The sequence below is a fragment of the Oncorhynchus gorbuscha genome, linkage group LG11, assembly GCF_021184085.1.
Source record: "Oncorhynchus gorbuscha isolate QuinsamMale2020 ecotype Even-year linkage group LG11, OgorEven_v1.0, whole genome shotgun sequence".
Classification (NCBI taxonomy): domain Eukaryota; kingdom Metazoa; phylum Chordata; class Actinopteri; order Salmoniformes; family Salmonidae; genus Oncorhynchus; species Oncorhynchus gorbuscha.
In genome coordinates, this window is record NC_060183.1 from 62,611,471 (window position 1) to 62,632,580 (window position 21,110).

General features: G+C 41.6%; 2 pseudogenes; both read left to right on the forward strand.

The window, feature by feature from the left end:
- The first annotated feature begins 564 nt into the window (after window positions 1-564).
- On the forward strand, window positions 565-11,511 carry LOC124049081 (annotated as a pseudogene).
- A 3,671-nt stretch (window positions 11,512-15,182) lies between these two features.
- Window positions 15,183-19,114, forward strand: LOC124047697 (annotated as a pseudogene).
- Window positions 19,115-21,110: the final 1,996 nt, after the last annotated feature.

Below are 21,110 nucleotides of genomic sequence, written 5' to 3' on the forward strand. Positions count from 1 at the left end.
CTCACCCGTTAGCAGTCTGGTGGTCTCAACTCTGCAGGCAGCTGCCAGCTAGGCTAGCTTCCGATGATGCCACCAGAAACACGAGGCAGAGCTCAGCTGCTGCTGTCCATGAGGCAGACTGTCATCTGGCAGTGCACTGTGCAGCAGCAGGCCAGGGGAGGGGTGACGCAGTGACGGACAGTCAAAAGCGGTTGGCTGGCGAAACATTTATTTTCTTTCACATGAACTATTATGAAAAATATACATTATTGATTTAAATGAATAGTACTAGTGTAACATATCAGATAGAAGCATATTATGTATAGTCAGAAGCATTTATGCATTTGCAACTAGCGAGGGGGGGCCAGCAATTGTATCAGGGTGGCCGTGGCCCCCCATGTCCACCCGTTGGCGGCGCCACTGCCTACAACATCCACAAAGCCAGTCAGCCTGAACAACACAGGCATGTATGGTCACGTGATGTATGACATCACACAGGTTTTTTCTTACATTTACATTACATTTACCTGTTGTGTGAGGGAGGGGTGTGGTACCCTACCTCTTCAGTTGACTGTAGCCAGCAGATTGACCAATTTGCTTACAATTGCACTAGGGTCAGACAGGTTTACTGTGTAGATTAAGTTACAGAAAAACTAGGATAAAAGGACAATTTTGAGTGCAGCGCATTTGTCATCCCTGGATTGAGGTACATTTTCTGAGACATATCTCACGCTGGCACCGCTGGGTCTTAATCTATATAGGAAGCCTGTCTGACCCTAGTGCAGCTATAAGCAAGCGCGTCGGATCTGCTGGCTACAGTTGACTTCAAAGTTACACAGACAAAAGGAATACACAAACGCTTGAATCAGCATTCAACACTCTTCGTACATCGCAGGTAGATTATTGCTGGAAAGTTTTGTGGAAGTTGTGGAACATGAGTTCCAAGCGGCATTGGTTGAATCTTATGTTTTTATTGGCCTGCGCCGACCTATGTCTGTCTCACAAAAATGGTAAGAGAAGGCCTTTTCCCTCTATTTCTCTCATTATTTGTTTTTTTTTCTTCGATCAGATAAACGACATTGTGATATTATTTAATGCCTTGATGGACAATTTGTTGAGTCGGATCCCCTCTATCTGATTCCTGAATTAATACAGATATTGTAAAATACACTTGCTTGTTATGTTGTGATGGTATTTGCAATGTCGGTGTGGTAAGTCGCTCTGGATAAGAGCGTCTGCTAAATGACTTAAATGTAAATGTTACTACAGACCTCAAGACGACAATGAGTGATGATGTCATCATCCCACATGTCAATGACACGCTGTACTTCGCAAAATCGAGATGACCGCCGGAAGGGTATATTGAAAAGCAGGAGCAATGAGTTAGCCAGCTAAATTTGGTAAACAACCAGAAATAACTATTTGTCTGATTCATAAAGAAAGCTCAAATTAAATATGCGTTTTTGGTTGCTGAGTTAAGGCCAGGGACCACACCATCAAAAGGTAATTGTTTCCCCTTAATTATAAAACAATCAACGTTTATCAGTTGGATGAAGACAGCCTAAATAGTTTGGTTTCATTTTGTAAAGACACTCCAGGACTTGTGCAGAGCAGATTGTGGATGAATACTTTAGTGTTTTACAGACAAAGATTAATAAAGACGTACATAAAATGCATTTTTGCCGCATTCTTTTATAAGAAAATGTTCTCTAGAATAGAAAATGGACAACATATGAACATTTTTCTCTGGGCAAGCCTGGAGAATATATCTAAGGTTAAGCACACAAAATGTGGTCAAAGCAAATGCTTCTGAAGCAGAGAGAAATTAGTTTGGGTGTGGAAAGAGTCTGACTTTCAGGAAATGGAAGCTACAGACATGTACACTGAATTTAAATCAAATCAAATGTATTGATATAGCCCTTCGTATATCAGCTGATATCTCAAAGTGCTGTACAGAAACCCAGCCTAAAACCCCAAACAGCAAGCAATGCAGGTGTTGAAGCATGTTGGCTAGGAAAAACTCCCTAGAAAGGCCAAAACCTAGGAAGAAACCTAGAGAGGAACCAGGCTATGAGGGGTGGCCAGTCCTCTTCTGGCTGTGCCGGGTGGAGATTATAACAGAACATGGCCAAGATGTTCAAATGTTCATAAATGACCAGCATAATAGGTCAAATAATAGGTCTGGGACAGGTAGCACGTCCGGTGAACAGGTCGGGATTCCATAGCCGCAGGCAGAACAGTTGAAACTGGAGTCATCATGCCAGGTAGATTAGATACAAGAAATACCTATTTAGACCCAATCACCATCTCTTCAAAATAAGTTACTAAATATGGTTGTATTTGTAACACTATGAAATGGACATTTCAATTGTGTGTAATTTAATGTAGTGAGCTTTAAAATTATTGATGTAGGTCCATTTTATAGTGGTTCAACTTCATTAAAATGTTGATGATAGTAGTATAAATATACATTTTAGAAGTTTTTGAAATATTTGTTTCCATTTGAAAATACTAACATTAATGGACAAAAATACTAACAACCGGTAGATGCAAACATTTTATTTTAGTCTGTGGTGCATGGCGATGGCAATACCCACCCGTAGCACGCACTCCAGCAGGTGTATCTCACTGATCATCCCTAAAACCAAAACCTCATTTGGCCGCCTTTCCTTCCAGTTCTCTGCTGCCTGCGACTGGAATGAATTGCAAAAATCTCTGAAGTTGGAGACTTATCTCCTTCACCAACTTTAAACATCTGCTATCTGAGCAGCTAACCGATCGCTGCAGCTGTACATAGTCCATCGGTATATAGCACACCCAATTTACCTACCTCATCCCCATACAGTTTTTATTTTATTTACTTTTATGCTATTTTGCACACCAGTATCTCTACTTGCACATGACCATCTGATCATTTATCACTCCAGTGTTAATCTGCTAAATTGTAATTATTCAGTCCTATGGCCTATTTATTGCCTACCACCTCATGCCGTTTGCACACAATGTATATATATATATATATATATATATATATATATATATATATATATATATATGTATGTGTGTATATGTATGTGTGTGTATATGTATTTGTTTTCTACTATGTTATTGACTTGTTTATTGTTTACTCCATGTGTAACTCTGTGTTGTCTGTTCACACTGCTATGCTTTATCTTGACCAGACCAAATGAGAACTTGTTCTCAACTAGATTACCTGGTTAAATAAAGGTGGGGGGAAATAAAATAAATGGCCTTAAATAGACCATGCCCATTTTAAGCTTATCCTTCCAATAAATGTAAAGTTTAGGCTAACAGGCTGACCACACCGCTCGCATCGCAAAATACATTTAGAAATCTATGTTATTCAATTATTGCACCCACACTGCTCGCGCGCGCCAATGAGCGTCTGCGGTGCCAAGGGCTAAAATAGTAATCAGTTCTATGAGTAGAGGGTAGAGGACCTTGTGCATTTCAGGTAAAATAACGACTCAATGTTTATATCCCAGTACAAATTAGCGAGCAACAGAAAGCTAGCTAAATAGGACAAATTAGCTAGCAAGTGCAAGCTAACCAGCAAAATTGCCATAAATGTTTAATGCTTTTTGACCTGTCCCCAAATGAATATAATTGGTTCGGAGTTTGTTATGATATTTTAACCTGGGTGTAGTGATCGCGTTTGGTGTGGGGGGACAAAATACATTTATTAACGATGGCGCACGATGGCACATGCGTGCAGCCGGTTTGGGTTCCGTGTAACACCTTGAACCTGTTTTGTAGTATACCCCTCTGGAATCTTATTAGTTGATTTTTAAAAGTGTTTACTTTTGATAGACAGCTGAAGTCGGAAGTTTACATACACTTAGGTTGGAGTCATTAAAACTAGTTTTTCAACCACTCCACAAATCTCTTGTTAACAAACTATAGTTTTAGAAAGTCGGTTAGGACATCTACTTTGCATGACACAAGTCATTTTTCCAACAATTGTTTACAGACAGATGATTTCACTTATAATTCACTGTATTGCAATTCCAGTGGGTCAGAAGTTTACATCCACCAAAATGACCAAACATGATGTCATGGCTTTAGAAGCTTCTGTAAGGCTAATTGACATACTTAGAGTCAATTGGAGGTGTACCTGTGGATGTATTTCAAGGCCTACCTTCAAACGCAGTGCCTCTTTGCTTGACATCATGGGACAATTAAAATAAATCAGCCAAGACCTCAGGAAGAAAATTGTAGACCTCCACAAGTCTTGTTCATCCTTGGGCGCAATTTCCAAACGCCTGAAGGTACCACGTTCATCTGTACAAACAATAGTACGCAAGTATAAACACCACAGGATCACACAGCTGTCATACCGCTCAGGAAGGAGACGTGTTCTGTCTCCTAGAGATGAACGTACTTTGGTGTGAAGTGTGCAATTCAATCCCAGAACAACAGCAAAGGACCTTGTGAATATGCTGGAGGAAACGGGTACAAAAGTATCTATATCCACAGTAAAACGATTCCAATATTGACATAACCTGAAAGGCCGCTCAGCAAGGAAGAAGCCACTGCTCCAAAACCGCCATAAAAAAGCCAGACTACAGTTTGGGGACAAAGATCGTACTTTTGGAGAAATGTCGTCTGGTCTGATGAAACAAAAATGGTTATGTTTGGCCATAATGACCATCGTTATGTTTGGAGGGAAAAGGGGGAGGCTTGCAAGCCGAAGAACACCATCCCAACCGTGAAGCATGGGGGAGGCAGCATCATGTTGTGGAGTGCTTTGCTGCAGGAGGGACTGGTGCACTTCACAAAATGGATGGCATCATGAGGTTGGAAAATTATGTGGGATATATTGAAGCAACATCTCAAGACATCAGTCAGGAAGTTAAAGCTTGGTTGCAAATGGGTCTTCCATATGGACAATGACCCCAAGCATACTTCCAAAGTTGTAGCAATATGGCTTAAGGACAACAAAGTCAAAGTATTGGAGTGGCCATCACAAAGCCCTGACCTCAATCCTATAGAACATTTGTGGGCAGAACTAAAAAAGCGTGTGCGAACAAGGAGGCCTACAAACCTGACTCAGTTACACCAGCTCTGTCAAAAGGAATAGGCCAAAATTCACGCAACTTATTGTGGGAATCTTGTGAAAGGCTACCCGAAACGTTTGACCCAAGTTAAACAATTTAAAGGCAATGCTACCAAATACTAATTGAGTGTATGTAAACTTCTGATCCACTGGGAATGTGGTGAATGAAATAAAAGCTGAAATAAATCGTTCTCTACTATTATTCTGACATTTTACATTCTTAAAATAAAGTGATGATCATAACTGACCTAAGACGAGGACTTTTTACTAGAATTAAATGTCAGGAATTGTGAAACTGAGTTCAAATGTATTTGGCTCAGGTGTATGTAAACTTCCGACTTCAAGTGTAGTTTGCATAAGAACAGTGGTGATAAAAGTTCTCAATTGTCATACTTGAGTAAAAGGTAAGATACCTTAAAAGACCAATATTCACAAAGTAAAATGCTACTAGAGTAAAAGTATAAAAGTACATGGTTCTAAATATACTTAAGTACAGTCATGGAAAACTTACAAAATGTTCATAATTGATAATTGCTTATACTAAGCAAACCAGACTGCACAATAAAAATGCAACTGGAACTCACAAATAATTTACAAACACAGTATTTTAAGTTAAGTGAGTCTGCCAGATCAGAGTGTAGGGATGACAACTAGGGTTGCACATTTTGTGGAATATTCAGAGGTGGAAACTTTATGTGGAAATTGACGGGAATTGATGGAAATATATGCAAATTAATATTAATACTATTTAAATGTAGATGTTTTTTGCATTGGATATATTTACCATATCATCTGGAGACAGAAACATAAACCTTTTACCTTATCATAAATAGACATAATTGCAAATGGTTAAATCCTTCAAATAGATATTTAAAAAATTTAATGATTTATTTACGAATTAAACTTTTAATTAAATGAGTTGAATCTTCACAAGGGATGATTTCACTAAACAACAAAAGAAAGGGAATATTGAATGATTAACAATGATCCATCACATCTCCCAAAAATGTTTTCAACATACATCTGTAAAATGATAGTCTAGAAACGAAAGCTTTGGTTGTCTTCCTCTCAGGCTTCCATGTCTTCTCCCGGGTCCTCCTCAATGTTCACCTCTTGAACATCAGACTCTGAGGCCTCATCTTCATTGTCACTTTCCAACCTTGTTGAGGGTGGCTCATTGTCAGGCTCAAAAAGCCAAAAATATGCCTGGTTGGCCACCAATTTTTCAACCCTTGGATTGGTCAGCCTGTTGCGTGCTTTGATATGCGTCTTCCCAAACAAGGACCAGTTGCGCTCTGAGGCGGCTGATGTTGGTGGGATTTGGAGGATAATGGAAGCAACAGGGGAAAGGGCCTCAGATCCACAAAGTCCCTTCCACCAGGTGGCTGATGAGATATGTTGGCATGACTGCTATATTGCATCTCCATCCCAAAGCCCTTGCTTGGAAGTGTACTATGCCAGACTGCCAAGAACTTTGCCCTCATCGAGGCCAAGGTGATGAGACACGGTAGTGATGACACCGTACGCCTTGTTGATCTCTGCACCCGGCAGTATGCTCTTGCCAGCATGCTTGGGGTCCAACATGTACGCTGCGGCATGTATGTGCTTCAGGCAGATGTCTTCACGCTATTTGATATATTTCAGAACTGTAGTTTCCTCTGCCTGGAGCAACAGTGAAGTGGGCAGAGCAGTATGGATTTCTTCTCTTACATCTGCAAGCAGTCTGAACATCAGACAGGATGGCATTTTTATTTGATCTTTATTTAACTAGGCAAGTCAGTTAAGAACATTCTTATTTACAATGACGGCCTAGGAACAGTGGGTTTATTGCCTTGTTCAGGGGCAGAACAACGGATTTTTACCTTGTCAGCTCGGGGATTCGACCTAGCAACCTTCTGGTTACTAGTCCAATGCCCTAACCACTAGACTACCTTCTGCATTGTCTCCCTCAAACCGTGCAATGGCGAAAGCTATAGGTTTCAGGAGTTTCAGGCTGCTTCCCAAAATACATCATCCAGGAGGATCCTCTTGATGGGGCTGTCCATATTGGCAGACTGTGGTATGGCTATTTTTTGGAGGGACACCTTCCCCTCCAGTACACTGTCAAACATGATGACACCACCACCCCAATGTGTGTTGCTGGACAATTTCAATGTGGTGTTCTTATTCTTTTCACTTTGCTTGGTGAGATTGCTGCTATAACTTGATGACCTTTCACATACCTAGCCATTTCTTTGGCTCTCTTGTAGAGTGTATCCATTGTCTTCAGTGCCATGATGTCCTGGAGGAGCAGATTCAATGCATGAGCAGCGCAGCCAATGGGTGTGATGTGAGGGTAGGACTCCTCCACTTTATACCAAGCAGCCTTCATGTTCGCAGCATTGTCTGTCACCAGTGCCAATACCTTCTGTGGTCCAAGGTCATTGATGACTGCCATCAGCTCATCTGCAATGTAGAGACCGGTGTGTCTGTTGTCCCTTGTGTCTGTGCTCTTGAATACGGGTTGAGATGTAGTTAATTATCCTTTGCTCACAAACATTCAACCAACCACCAGAGATGATTGCAATACAGTCTGCTTTCTCTATGATTTGCTTGACCTTCACTTGAAATCTGTTGAACTCTGCATCCAGCAAATGAGTAGATAAAGCATGTCTGGTTGGAGGGGTGTATGCTGGGTGAAGAACATTCAGAATTCTCTTCCTGCTCACATTGCCTGTGAGCATCAGAGGTGAACCAGTTGCATACACAGCTCGAGCAAGACATTCATCAGCATTTCTCTGACCACGTTCCTCCATTGAGTCAAAAAAAAACTTCTAATTCCAGGAGGACCATGAGCGGTTGCTATCGTTAAGGTGTTTGATTCATCATTTTCACCTCAAATAGAAGTAGAGGGACTTTCGTCAGAGGTTGCTTGTTGTGAGCGCTAAGGGAACTTTATGCACTTGGCCAGATGATTCTTCATCTTTGTTACGTTCTTCACATATGATTTGAAACAGTGTTGGCAAATGTACACAGCTTTTCCTTCTACACTAGCTGCAGTGAACTGTCTTCACACATCAGATAGTGCCCATGGCATTTTCCTGTACAGATTAGGTTAAAAAAACATGTACAGATAAATAGTTAAGCAGTTAGATTAAACAACTCATTTGTAAGACTTTTATTCTATTTAAATGATACATGTATGGAAACAGGTGAATTATCCCTTTCAGTTAGCAGGCTCAAGCAAGCTAAACCCCACATGGTAGCAAATACTAACTAGCAGAAGTTGTTAAGAAGTTAAAAATGATTTAAACACTTTGCTGTAGGCTACTATTTACTAGTTAACAGAAAATCATCTATGTCATATAAAATATATTCACCCCACCCAGTATTGTAATCAACTTACCAGAAAGCATGTAGTCCTTGGCTCAGACAGTGTAGTAGTGTGGGCTCAATAGCATCTCATTAGTGTGAAAGATCTTGAGAATCTGCTGTACATGTGGTGGAAGAATGCACTGTGTGTGCAAAGGGTTGCAATTCCATTGAATTGGGGATAGTTTAACCAAAATATGCCACAAGACCTAGAATTGCTTTATGTGTACCCCACAAAAAAAGGTTCACTCTTATAAGCTAACTTTTTTTTGTGAACTTTAAGCAGAATTCCCCAAATTCCAGGGCTGAACTTACAATGGATCATTTCTGGGAAATATTCCGGAAAGTTTTCGAAAAGTTTCTGACCCTTTGCAACCCTAATAAAGTATTAGATTGATAGGTTAGATTTTCCTTCCTCAGCAAGAATAATGTAACGATTACTTTTTGGTGTCAGGGGAAATTAATGGGAGTATAAAGTACATATTATCTTTAGGAACGTAGTGAAGTAAAAGTTCTCAAAAATATAACTAGTAAAGTACAGATACCCCCCCTCCCCAAAAAAGGTACTTTACAACACTGCATAAGAACAATTAGAAAAGTAATAATTTAAGTATGCAATAAATCTCAAATGGCTATTGTATTCAAATGGCATACATTGTAACCTCATTTTTGGAATTCCTTAAACACCCCTATTTATTTTCATCTTGTTTCTCTCTTTTCTCAGAGCGGTTTAATGCTGGCGTTGAAGACCGAGGCTTCACGGGGGATGAGACCGCGGCGGGGGTGCAGGTCTCCCTGGAGGCCTGCATGGTTCTGGACAGTCATCTGACCACTGTGTTCTTCCCCATTGTCTACATAGTGGTGTTTGCTGTGGGGCTGCCCACCAACGCCATGGCCATCTGGTTCTTCCTGTTCAGGACCAAGAAGAAGCACCCTGCCGCCATCTACATGGCCAACCTGGCTCTGTCTGACCTGCTCTTTGTCATCTGGACGCCTCTGAAGATCGCCTACCACTTCAACGGTAACGACTGGATCTATGGAGAGAGGCTGTGTAAAGTCCTGGTGGGCTTCTTCTATGGGAACATGTACTGCTCCATCCTCTTCATCACCTGTATCAGTGTCCAGCGCTACTGGGCCATTGTTTACCCCCTCTCCCAGGATTGTAGGAACAACCATGTAGCCATCGGTGTCTCAGTCGCAATCTGGGTGGGGGTCTGGCTGCTGACCACCCCTCTCTACCTCTATGACCAGACAGTCAAGGTGACCAACCTCAACATCACCACCTGCCACGACGTCACCCGGCCAAGCCAGAATAGCATGGCTGCTGGCTTGTTCCTGACCATGGGAACCCTGGGATTTGTAGTTCCCACCGTGTTGTGCGTGGTGGTTAACGTTCTGATGCTCAAGTCCCTGAGGAACTCAATGACGGACGCCAGCATCGCCAAGAATCGATGCAAGGCTGTGGTGCTCATCATTACTGTTCTGATCATTTTCCTGGTCTGTTTCACCCCCAGTAACATTATGATGCTGGTGACCTACTCTCTCCTGCTGGCTCAAGTAGTACACAATGACTACGGCTTCTACATCACCACCCTGTGTCTGGCCAGCCTCAACAGCTGTGTGGATCCATTCATCTACTACTTCATCTCAGAGGAGTTCAGGGAGCAAGTAAAGAACACGCTGAGGTGCCGGAGCCAGAGGGCATGATGAGGATCTCGTTCACTGCTCTGAAGTACTTCAAGATGAGTAACACCATCCAGGTTTGGGGTCAATTCCAGTCAAGTCAGTAAGTACTGATTAGGAAAATGTGGAATTGGATTGGTTGATTTGGTTTACTTTCTGAATTGTCTGGCATTAAAATGGAATTGACCCCAATTGGTACCTGCACCTCAGACTCAGGGAACACGCAGAGCAGCTATGTTTAGGGGGGTTCTCATGTGGAGATCAAAGTTGGCTGTACTGATGTTTTTAATGTACTGGACAGGTTAAATGGAATACCGGGTTGGTCTCAAATACTAGGTGTCTTTCACCTAACATTTTGTTTTCATCATCATCAATGGAGAGAGAGATGAGATGCAACCCCAGACTACTTCATATTATGTGCTTGTTATATTGCCTCCTCTCCCCTCATACAATTTTAGTGCAGATTTTGTTGGTTTTATCTAGAAAACAAAATCAGAAAGAGTGTGTTACTGATCCATCCTTCACATTTAGACAGTCAAAGATGTCCATTATGTTTGTTCCAGCACTGAGCTCTCTGAAACTGTTAACTTAGTTCTTAGTGCCCAGCACTGACCCTTCACTTCTGGCAACAGGTATTGTTCTTTATCAAGTGAGCCATACATGACCTACTGTACAATGCCTAGTGAAAGTCCATACACCACTTGCATAGTGTCATGATGTGGCCCTTTCTGGGTATAGGTTGTGGCATCCCCCTCTCTCTTTCTCACTCTCCTACACACAGGTTCTGTTATCGCAGGCCATAAATTCCTGCAGGAGTTTCCCTCCCCCTGGCCATGCAGAAAGGGAGACGCAGAGAGAACAAAGGATTTCACATGGCAAACTCCTAAATCCACAAAATGGGATTTTGAAACAAAATGTCCACTTGTGGGAATGGTCTGTGGACACTTAAGTGACGGATATGACAAGTGTGTTTTCTTTGGTGACCTCAGAGAGGACAGGAAACACACATAACAGGAAACACACATAACTATATCTCTGAATGTGTATGAATGCAGAAACAATTTGTGAAATTATGTAATTAGTTTAATCATGTAATAATTACAGAATGTATTTGATAGAATAAGTCTTCACTTTTAATGATGCCAAAGACACAACAGTTATGACATTTTTCTGAATTTAAAGTAAATCAAAAAATACCATTTTATTTTATTTCGTACAGATCTGCACAACCTGCTCCACATTTTCAAAGTGAAATATAAAGTATAGAATTATTTTTAAGTTAATAAAAATCATGTATTGATTGTATATGTCTTGATAGCCCTTAGTTAATACTTGGTGGAAGCATCTTTGGCAGCAATTAATTACATGGTTAAATCATTTGGAGTAAGATTCTACCGACTCTGCACAACTCTTAGGGCAACATTTATATCTGTTTGTTTTTGTCAAAATTGCTCTACCTCTATACAGTGGGGCAAAAAAAGTATTTAGTCAGCCACCAATTGTGCAAGTTCTCCCACTATGACAGACAAAATTAGAAAAAAAATCCAGAAAATCACATTGTAGGATTGTTAATGAATTTATTTGCAAATTATGGTGGAGAATAAGTATTTGGTCATCTACAAACAAGCAAGATTTCTGGCTCTCACAGACCTGTAACTTCTTTAAGAAGCTCCTCTGTCCTCCACTTGTTACCTGTATTAATGGCACCTGTTTGAACTTGTTATCATTATAAAAGACACCTGTCCACAACCTGAAACAGTCACACTCCAAACTCCACTATGGCCAAGACCAAAGAGCTGTCAAAGGACACCAGAAAGAAAATTGTAGACCTGCACCAGGCTGGGAAGATTGAATCTGCAATGGGTAAGCAGCTTGGTTTGAAGAAATCAACTGTGGGAGCAATTATTAGGAAATGGAAGACATACAAGACCACTGATAATCTCCCTCGATCTGGGGCTCCATGCAAGATCTCACCCCGTGGGGTCAAAATGATCACAAGAATGGTGAGCAAAAATCCCAGAACCACACGGGGGGACCTAGTGAATGACCTGCAGAGAGCTGGGACCAAAGTAACAAAGCCTACCATCAGCAAGGGCATTGAAGATTAAATGTGGATGGGTCTTTCAGCATGACAATGATCCCAAACACACCGCCCAGGCAACGAAGGAGTGGCTTCGTAAGAAGCATTTCAAGGTCCTGGAGTGGCCTAGCCAGTCTCCAGATCTCAACCCCATAGAACATATTTGGAGGGAGTTGAAAGTCCGTGTTGCCCAGCAACAGCCCCAAAACATCACTGCTCTAGAGGAGATCTGCATGGAGGAATGGGCCAAAATACCAGCAACAGTGTGTAAAAAACTTCTGAAGACTTACAGAAAACTTTTGACATCTGTCATTGCCAACAAAGGGTATATAACAAAGTATTGAGATAAACTTTTGTTATTGACCAAATACGTATTTTCCACCATAATTTGCAAATACATTCATTAAAAATCCTACAATGTGATTTTCTGGATTTCTTTTCCTAATTTTGTCATAGTTGAAGTTTACCTATGATGAAAATTACAGGCCTCATCTTTTTAAGTGGAAGAACTTGCACAATTGGTGGCTGACTAAATACTTGTTTTGCCTCACTGTACATTTGGTTGGGATTCATTGATGGAGAGCAATATGTAAACCAGATTTTTCCAACTTTTTACCTGGGCTTTGCTCCTTTCATATTTATTTTGATCCCGACAAACTCCACATTCTCTGCCATTGACAAACATACTCATGACATGATGTTGACATTACTTCAAAATACAGAGAGAATACATGAAGTGAAGTCCCCTTATAAGATTCACATTGAAATAACTGCGATTTGTCTGGGTTATCTTTGGATAAGACCAAACAGGTTAGAGCCTTGTAAATTCACAGACACTCAAAACCATGTCGTGACAGAGAGAGTGAGGTTACACTGGTAACCTGATTCCATCAATTTCTTGTTTTTTGGGTGCATTCTTCTGTTTATTTTAGAGAAAGAAGGCATTGGCATCAGGGTAAGTTAACTACCATCTTGACCTTGGGAGGAGAAGACCATTCATAGACACAGATCATTTATACTGTACAAAGTTCAAGGACAATGGCCTCATCTCAAATACTTTCCTGCTTATTGTTGTTCAGTTGTGAGTGTGCAGCCAATACAATGTTTTTTTTTTTACTTTTAAAAAACAGTATAGTTCAACTTGAAATCTTCAAAACATCTCAAGCACTAAAAAGCTAAAGAGTTTGTGAGAAATTAGTCACCCTTCCTCTCCTTTACAAGCATAGTAAAAGAGCCCCATAATTGATCTCATGACTTTGTCAGTAGCCTACTTGTAGACAAATTGTATTATCTTGAGTTAGCGTACTTGTAGACACATTGTATTATCTTGAGTTAGCGTACTTGTACTGGGGTAAATCCATTTGAATTCAATCACTTTTTGACAGCATCCCTTTTGATTTAAACATGACTTTCCATATGCATTTGCTCATGGAAGAAGTAGTCAGGAAGTGACTTTTTGGACCTGAATGCCAAAACATTCAGGACATAAAGTATTTATATACACTAGCATTGCTTTCAATTGGGTTACACAAAAACAGTCCTTGGGAAGCCAAAAGTTAAATACAATTCCATTTCAACTTACTGTGCTGGTAGGCAGGAAGGTTGGTCGTTATGATGGGTGGAATTTGAGATAAAATATCTAAAGGATGGTATTATTAAACAGATTTTCAAACGTGGGTCTGTTGTAGATGTACTTGTTCTCTGCTTACTTCATGTCAAAATAAAGGTTATTCCTTTTTTTGTACACCTGGTGCATGTGCAGGGCTTTGATTTTGACCTGAGGTAAGCCTACTTTACATCATCTGAGGTTTTTGTGTTGTGATGGCAGACAGTTCAGATCAACATGCTCTTGAATACAGGGTGGGTGTCATTTCAATCATAGAAATAACATTAATAGAATGAACCTATACCTTCAGACCACTGCAATTTAGCTGGTATGCCATTGAACTTAAATTGATTTGAAATTGTAACTTCTAATTACTATGACAAAGATGGCTGCCGGTCCACACACTGTCGAATGTCAACTTAAATGTCTAATCTATTATCTACATTTCTATTATTTCAATAGGTTTCTTATGGAGGATTGTCAGTATAATTTAAAACAACAGATATTCAATTCAACATTCTCTGATGTGTGGACCTCCAACAATCTTTGAAATTTGAAACTTACATTTTATTCCCATTTTAGTACATTTATTAGCCAAAACATAACACCCACCCTGTATTCAAGCATGTCGTGTCTCAACCGATGGCGGACACAACCCAAAAACTGTTTAAATGGTTTGACAACCCTGTTTGTAAGCTTTTAAAAATCAAATCAAATTTTATTGGTCACATACACATGGTTAGCAGATGTTAATGTGAGTGCAGCGAAATGCTTGTGCTTCTAGTTCCGACAGCGCAGTAATATCTAACAAGTAATTTATCAATTTCACAACAAAAACTTGTACACACAAGTGTAAAGGAATGAATAATAATATGTACATATAAATATATGGATGAGCGATGGCCGTGCGGCATAGGCAAAATGCAGTAGATGGTAAGAGTATAGTATATACATATGAGATGAGTAATGTAGGGTATGTGAACATTATATAAAGTGGCATTGTTTAAAGTGACTAGTGATACATTTATTACATCCAATTTTTTATTATTAAAGTGGCTCGAGATTTGAGTCAGTATGTTGGCAGCAGTCACTCAATGTTAGTGATGGATGTTTAACAGCCTGATGGCCTTGAGATAGAAGCTGTTTTTAGTCTCTCGGTCCCTGCTTTGATGCACCTGTACGGACCTCGCCTTCTGGATGATAGCGGGGTGAACAGGCAGTGGCTTGGGTGGTTGTTGTCCTTGATGATCTTTATGGCCTTCCTGTGACATCGGGTGGTGTAGGTGTCCTGGAGGGCAGGTAGTTTGTCCCTGGTGATGCGTTGTGAAGATCTCCCTACCCTCTGGAGAGCCTTACGGTTGTGGGCGGAGCAGTTGCCATACCAGGCGGTGATACAGCACGGCAGGATGCTCTCGAATGTGCACCTGTACAAGTTTGTGAGTGTTTTCGGTGACAAGCCAAATTTCTTCAGCCTCCTGAGGTTGAAGAGGCACAGTTGCGCCTTCTTCACGACGCTGTCTGTGTGGGTGGACCCTTTCAGTCTGTCCGTGATGTGTACACCGAGGAACTTAACTTACTACCCTCTCCACTACTGTCCCGTCGATGTGGATAGGGGGCTGCTCCCTCTGCTGCTACTTCTCCTGAAGTCCACAATCATCTACTTTGTTTTGTTGACGTTGAGTGTGATGTTATTTTCCTGACACCACACTCCGAGGGCCCTCACTTCCTCCCTGTAGGCCATCTCATTGTTGTTGGTAATCAAGCCTACCACTGTACAGTAGTGTCGTCTGCAAACTTGATGATTGAGTTGGAGGCGTGCATGGCCACGCAGTCATGGGTGTACAGGGAGTACAGGAGAGAGCTGAGAACGCACCCTTATAGGGCCCCAGTGCTGAGGACCAGCGGGGTGAAGATGTTGTTTCCTACCCTCACCACCTGGGACGACCCGTCAGAAAGTCCAGGACCCAGTTGTACAGGGTGGGTCGAGATCCAGGGTCTCAAGCTTAATGACGTTTGGTGGGTACTATGGTGTTAAATGCTGAGCTGTAGTCAATGAACAGCAATCTTACATAGGTATTCCACTTGGCAGTGTGATTGCAAATGCGTTGTCTGTGGACCTATTGGAGCAGTAGGCAAATTGGAGTGGGTCTAGGGTGTCAGGTAGGGTGGAGGTGATATGATCCTTGACTAGTCTCTCAAAGCACTTCATGATGACGGAAGTGAGTGCTACAGGGCGATAGTCGTTTAGCTCAGTTACCTTCGCTTTCTTGGGACAGGAACAATGGTGGCCCTCTTGAAGCATGTGGGAACAGCAGACTAGGATAGGGATTGATTGAATATGTCCATAAACACACCAGCCAGCTGGTCTGCGCATGCTCTGAGGACGCGGCTGGGGATGCCGTCTGGGCCGGCAGCCTTGCGAGGATTAACACGTTTAAATGTTTTACTCATGTTGGCCACGGTGAAGGAGAGCCCGCAGGTTTTGGTAGTGGGCTGTGTCAGTGGCACTGTATTGTCCTCAAAGCGGGTAAAGAAGTTGTTTAATTTGTCTCGGAGCAAGACGTCGGTGTCCGCGATGGGGCTGGTTTGCTTTTTGTAATCTGTGCCATTTAATTGCGACTCCACTTTGTCTCTATACTCACGCTTAGCTTGTTTGATTGCCTTGCGGAGGGAATAGCTACACTCTGTATTCGGTTATGTTTCCGGTCGCCTTGCCATGATTAAAAGCAGTGGTTCAGTTTTGCGCAAATGCTGCCATCAATCCACGGTTTCTGGTTGGGGAAGATTTTAATAGTCACCGTGGGTACAACATCACTGATGCACTTGCTAATAAACTCACTCACCGAATCAGCGTATATATCAATGTTGTTGTCTGAGGCTATCTGGAACATATCCCAGTCCATGTGATCAAAGCAATCTTGAAGCGTGGAATCTGATTGGTCGGACCAGTGTTGAACGGACCTGAGCACGGGCGTTTCCTGTTTTAGTTTCTGTCTATAGGCTGGGAGCAAGTTATCTTTATCTTTTCCAGTGATTTGACATTGTATGTCTCATGGTATGGCTGGCTATGGTTATGCAAAAAAAATGGTGTAATTGTGCACCTTTATCTGTCAGCCCGTGGACGGTGTGAGGCCGGGGCGGCAGGGTAGCCTAGTGGTTAGAGTGGTGGAATAACAACCGGAAGGTTGCACGTTCAAAACTCCCGAGCTGGCAAGTCTGTCATTCTGCCCCTGAACAGGCAGTTAACCCACTCTTCCTAGGCCGTCATTGAAAATAAGAATTTGTTCTTAACTCTCTTGCAGAGTTAAATAAAGGTTAAATAAAATAAATAAATCAAAATGTTTCTCTCCTGTTTCTTACCACAGGTATAGGACGTGGGTTCATCGGGGTGGTCGACCCTCAAGATACCGACCACGTCACGGTGGACAAGGCAACCACGGAAACACTGTGGAGCAGTCTGACCACGGTGTTCCTCCCCATCGTCTACATAGTGGTGTTTGCTGTGGGGCTGTAACCACCAACGCCATGGCCATCTGGGTCTTCCTGTTCAGGACCAAGAAGAAGCACCCTGCCGCCATCTACATGGTCAACCTGGCTCTGTCTGACCTGCTCTTTGTCATCTGGACGCCTCTAAAGATCGCCTACCACTTCAACGGTAACGACTGGATCTATGGAGAGAGGCTGTGTAAAGTCCTGGTGGGCTTCTCCTATGGGAACATGTACTGCTCCATCCTCTTCATCACCTGTATCAGTGTCCAGCGCTACTGGGTGGTGGCCCATCCTCTGTCCCACCAGAAGAAGAACAACAAAATTGCCATCGCTGTCTCCGTCTCTATTTGGGCCTTCATTTGGCTCACCACCACCCCTCTGTACCTCTACAACCACACGGCCAACTCAAGGACCTCAACATCACCCCGGAAAGAACCGTCAGAAAGCCATGGTGCTGATTGTGACGGTGCTGGTCACTTCCTGGTGTGTTTTGTTCCCAGTAACATCATGCTAGTCATCCACTAGACCCTCCTCAAGGACGTGGTGATCAACAACGGCTATGGCTTCTACATCACCACCCTGTGTCTGGACAGCCTCAACTGCTGTCTGGATCCCTTCATCTACTACTTTGTGTCTGAGGACTTCAGGGACCATGTGAAGAGCACACTGCTGTATAGAAGCAGCAGGACGGTGGAGAGGATGAGGGTCTCCTTCAGCTCCATGAAGTACTCCAAGAAGAGCAAGGCCTATGTGTCTGAGTCAGAGAACACAGAGCAGTACCTGCTAATAGTGCATGGGAGCCATTCGGACGACTAGGCAAAGACACTGGGAGAGGCTCATTGAAAATACAATTTCTCTGTATGTTTGTGGACTGATGCACTGAATGTACCTTATGAAATAAAGATACTAGAGTGAGCTGTCCTGTAACAGTTGGGATATAGACAGCAATGACAAGAAATGGAACACGGTTGTGTGTGAGTGTTGTGTCCTCTATGAGACAGAGACACACAACCTGACCTCTCACAGGACCAGGACACAAGGATATTGAATTCTGAAGAAAATATGTAGTCACATTACACTAAACAACCCACACAAGAGGAACTATATTTCTCATCTGTGTAACAAAGTGTCAAGGGGAGCTTTAGTATGTTTTAAGTTAGGCCTGGACACTGCTGAGCTCCAGACCAGTGAAAATGGAGGACTATATCCTGGACTTCTTTTGTGATTTTCATAGACATATCTCTCACGGATTAAATGAATACATTTTGCTTTCATCACAGTTCTTGACAGGCTGTTAAAGGGCTAATGCGTAAAGTTAGATATTCTACATTTAAAGAGGTGCATTTTGGACAAGATGTTGCCAAGCACATGGTCAACATGTTTTATGAAATCCCAAAATATAGTACATTACCTTTATTTAACTAGGCAAGTCAGTTAAGAACAAATTATTATTTTCAATGATAGCCTATGAACAGTAATTTAACTGCCTTGCTCAGGGTCAGAACAACAGATGTTTACCTTGTCAGCTCAGGGATTTGATCTTGCAACCTTTTGGTTACTAGTCGAACGCGCTAACCACTAGGCTACCTGCCGCCCCAATGATGAAGAGTGACATATTTTAGAAGGGCGGTGTTGGGGTAAACTGGCTTTAAGTCTATGGTCTCCATATCTTCACTGGTATATGCCTGTATATAATTACCTGTGTGAGATTATATAGGGCAGTAGGCTGTACACATTAACACAGCTCCTTTTTTACTATAGTGTCGTTATGTTTTAAGCTGAATTTTTGAAGCCATGAAAAGTTTTTTGTTTTAAGTTTGTTAGTTTCTTAAATAAATGTATAAAATATGATAAACTAATGGTGTTTGATTCTATATTTGTTATTGTTCTCTAATGTGTAACTTTGTTTCTGTTGCGTAATTCTTATTAATATTCCAATGCCCTGGTGCTCATAGCAATGGATGGACTGAGTCATCTCACATGCCTGGTGGGAGATGATATTACAAGAGTCATTGTCCGGGATTATGAAGAGCCATGGTCTGTGATTATAGTAAGGAATTCATGTAATATTTCACAATACCTTTCAGTGTGATAATCTGAAGACTGATGTTTTCTGTTTCAGAACAGTTGACTGGATTTTTCAGTTTTTCATCTCTTAAGAAGAGTCTCCGTCTCTGTTTCAGTCAGCTAAGGTAGGCTAGGCTGAGAAATGTTTTAGAGCAATATTGAACTGCTGTGTTTCTGTTTCCATGGTGTCAGTGATTCCCACAGACAACTGGTCTCTGTGTAGGAACACCTGGAGGGCAGGCAGGAACAACCTCTGATTACTATGCTGTGATTTACACCACTCTTCCCTTTAATAGGTACAGTACCAGTCAACAGTTTGGACACACCTACTCATTCAGGGTTTTTCTTTATTTTTTACTATTTTCTACATTGTAGAATAATAGTGAAGACATCAAAACTAGAAAATAACACGTATAGAATCATGTAGTAACCAAAAAAGTATATTTTAGATTATTTAAAGTAGCCACCCTCTGCCTTGATGACAGCTTTGCACACTCTTGGCATTCTCTCAACCATCTTCACCTGGAATGCATTTCCAACTGTCTTGAAGGAGTTCCCACATATGCTGATCACTTGTTGGCTGCTTTTCCTTCACTGTGGTCCAACTCATCCCAAACCATCTCAATTGGGTTGAGGTTGGCTGATTGTGGACACCAGGTCATCTGATGCAGCACTCCATCACTCTCCTTCTTGGTCAAATAGCCCTTACGCAGCCTGGTAATTGTCCTGTTGAAAAACACATGATAGTCCTATTAAGCACAAATCAGATGGGATGGCGTATCGCTGCAGAATGCTTTGGTAACCATGCTGGTTAAGTGTGCATTGAATTCTAAATAAATTATTGACAGTGTCATCAGCAAAGCACCCCCACACCATAACACCATTCCCACACTTCACGGTGGGAATCACACATGTGGAGATCATCCATTCAACTACTCTGCGTCTCACAAAGACAAAAGCGGTTGGAACCATAAATCTCAAATTTGGACAGATTTCCACCTGTTTAATGTCCATTGCTCGTGTTTTTTGGCCCAAGCAAGTCTCTTGTTCTTATTGGTATCCTTTAGTAGTGGTTTCTGTCTGTTACTTGAACTCTGTGAAGCATTTATTTGGGCTGCAATTTCTGAGGCTGGTAACTATGATGAACTTATTCTCTTTAGCAGAGGTAACTCTGGGTCTTCATTTCCTGGAGTGGTCCTCATGAGAGCCAGATTCATCATAGCGCTTGATGGTTTTTGCAACTGCATTTGAAAAAACGTTCAAAAAAGTAATGTCTTAACCTCTCTGGGATATAGCACCTGGCCAAAAGCCAGGGAAAATGCAGAGTGCCAAATACAAATAAATGACTATAAAAATCAAACTTTCGTTAAATCACACATGCAAGATAGCAAATTAAATCTACATTTGTTGTGAATCCAGCCAAAATGTCCGATTTCAAAAAGGCTTTTTGGCGAAAGCAAACAATGCTATTATTTGACGATAACACCATAGTAAACAAAGAGAGAAAAGCATATTTCAACACTGCAGGCGCGACACAAAACGCTGAAATAAAAATATAATTCATGCCTTACCTTTGATGAGCTTCTTTTGTTGGCACTCCAATATGTCCCATAAACATCACTAATGGTCCTTTTGTTCGATTCATTTCATTCATTCATTCTTCGATATATATCCAAAATGTCAATTTATTTGGTGCGTTTGATCCAGAAAACACTGGTTCCAACTTGCGCAACGTGACTACAAAATATCTCAAAAGTTCCCTGTAAACTTTGCCAAAA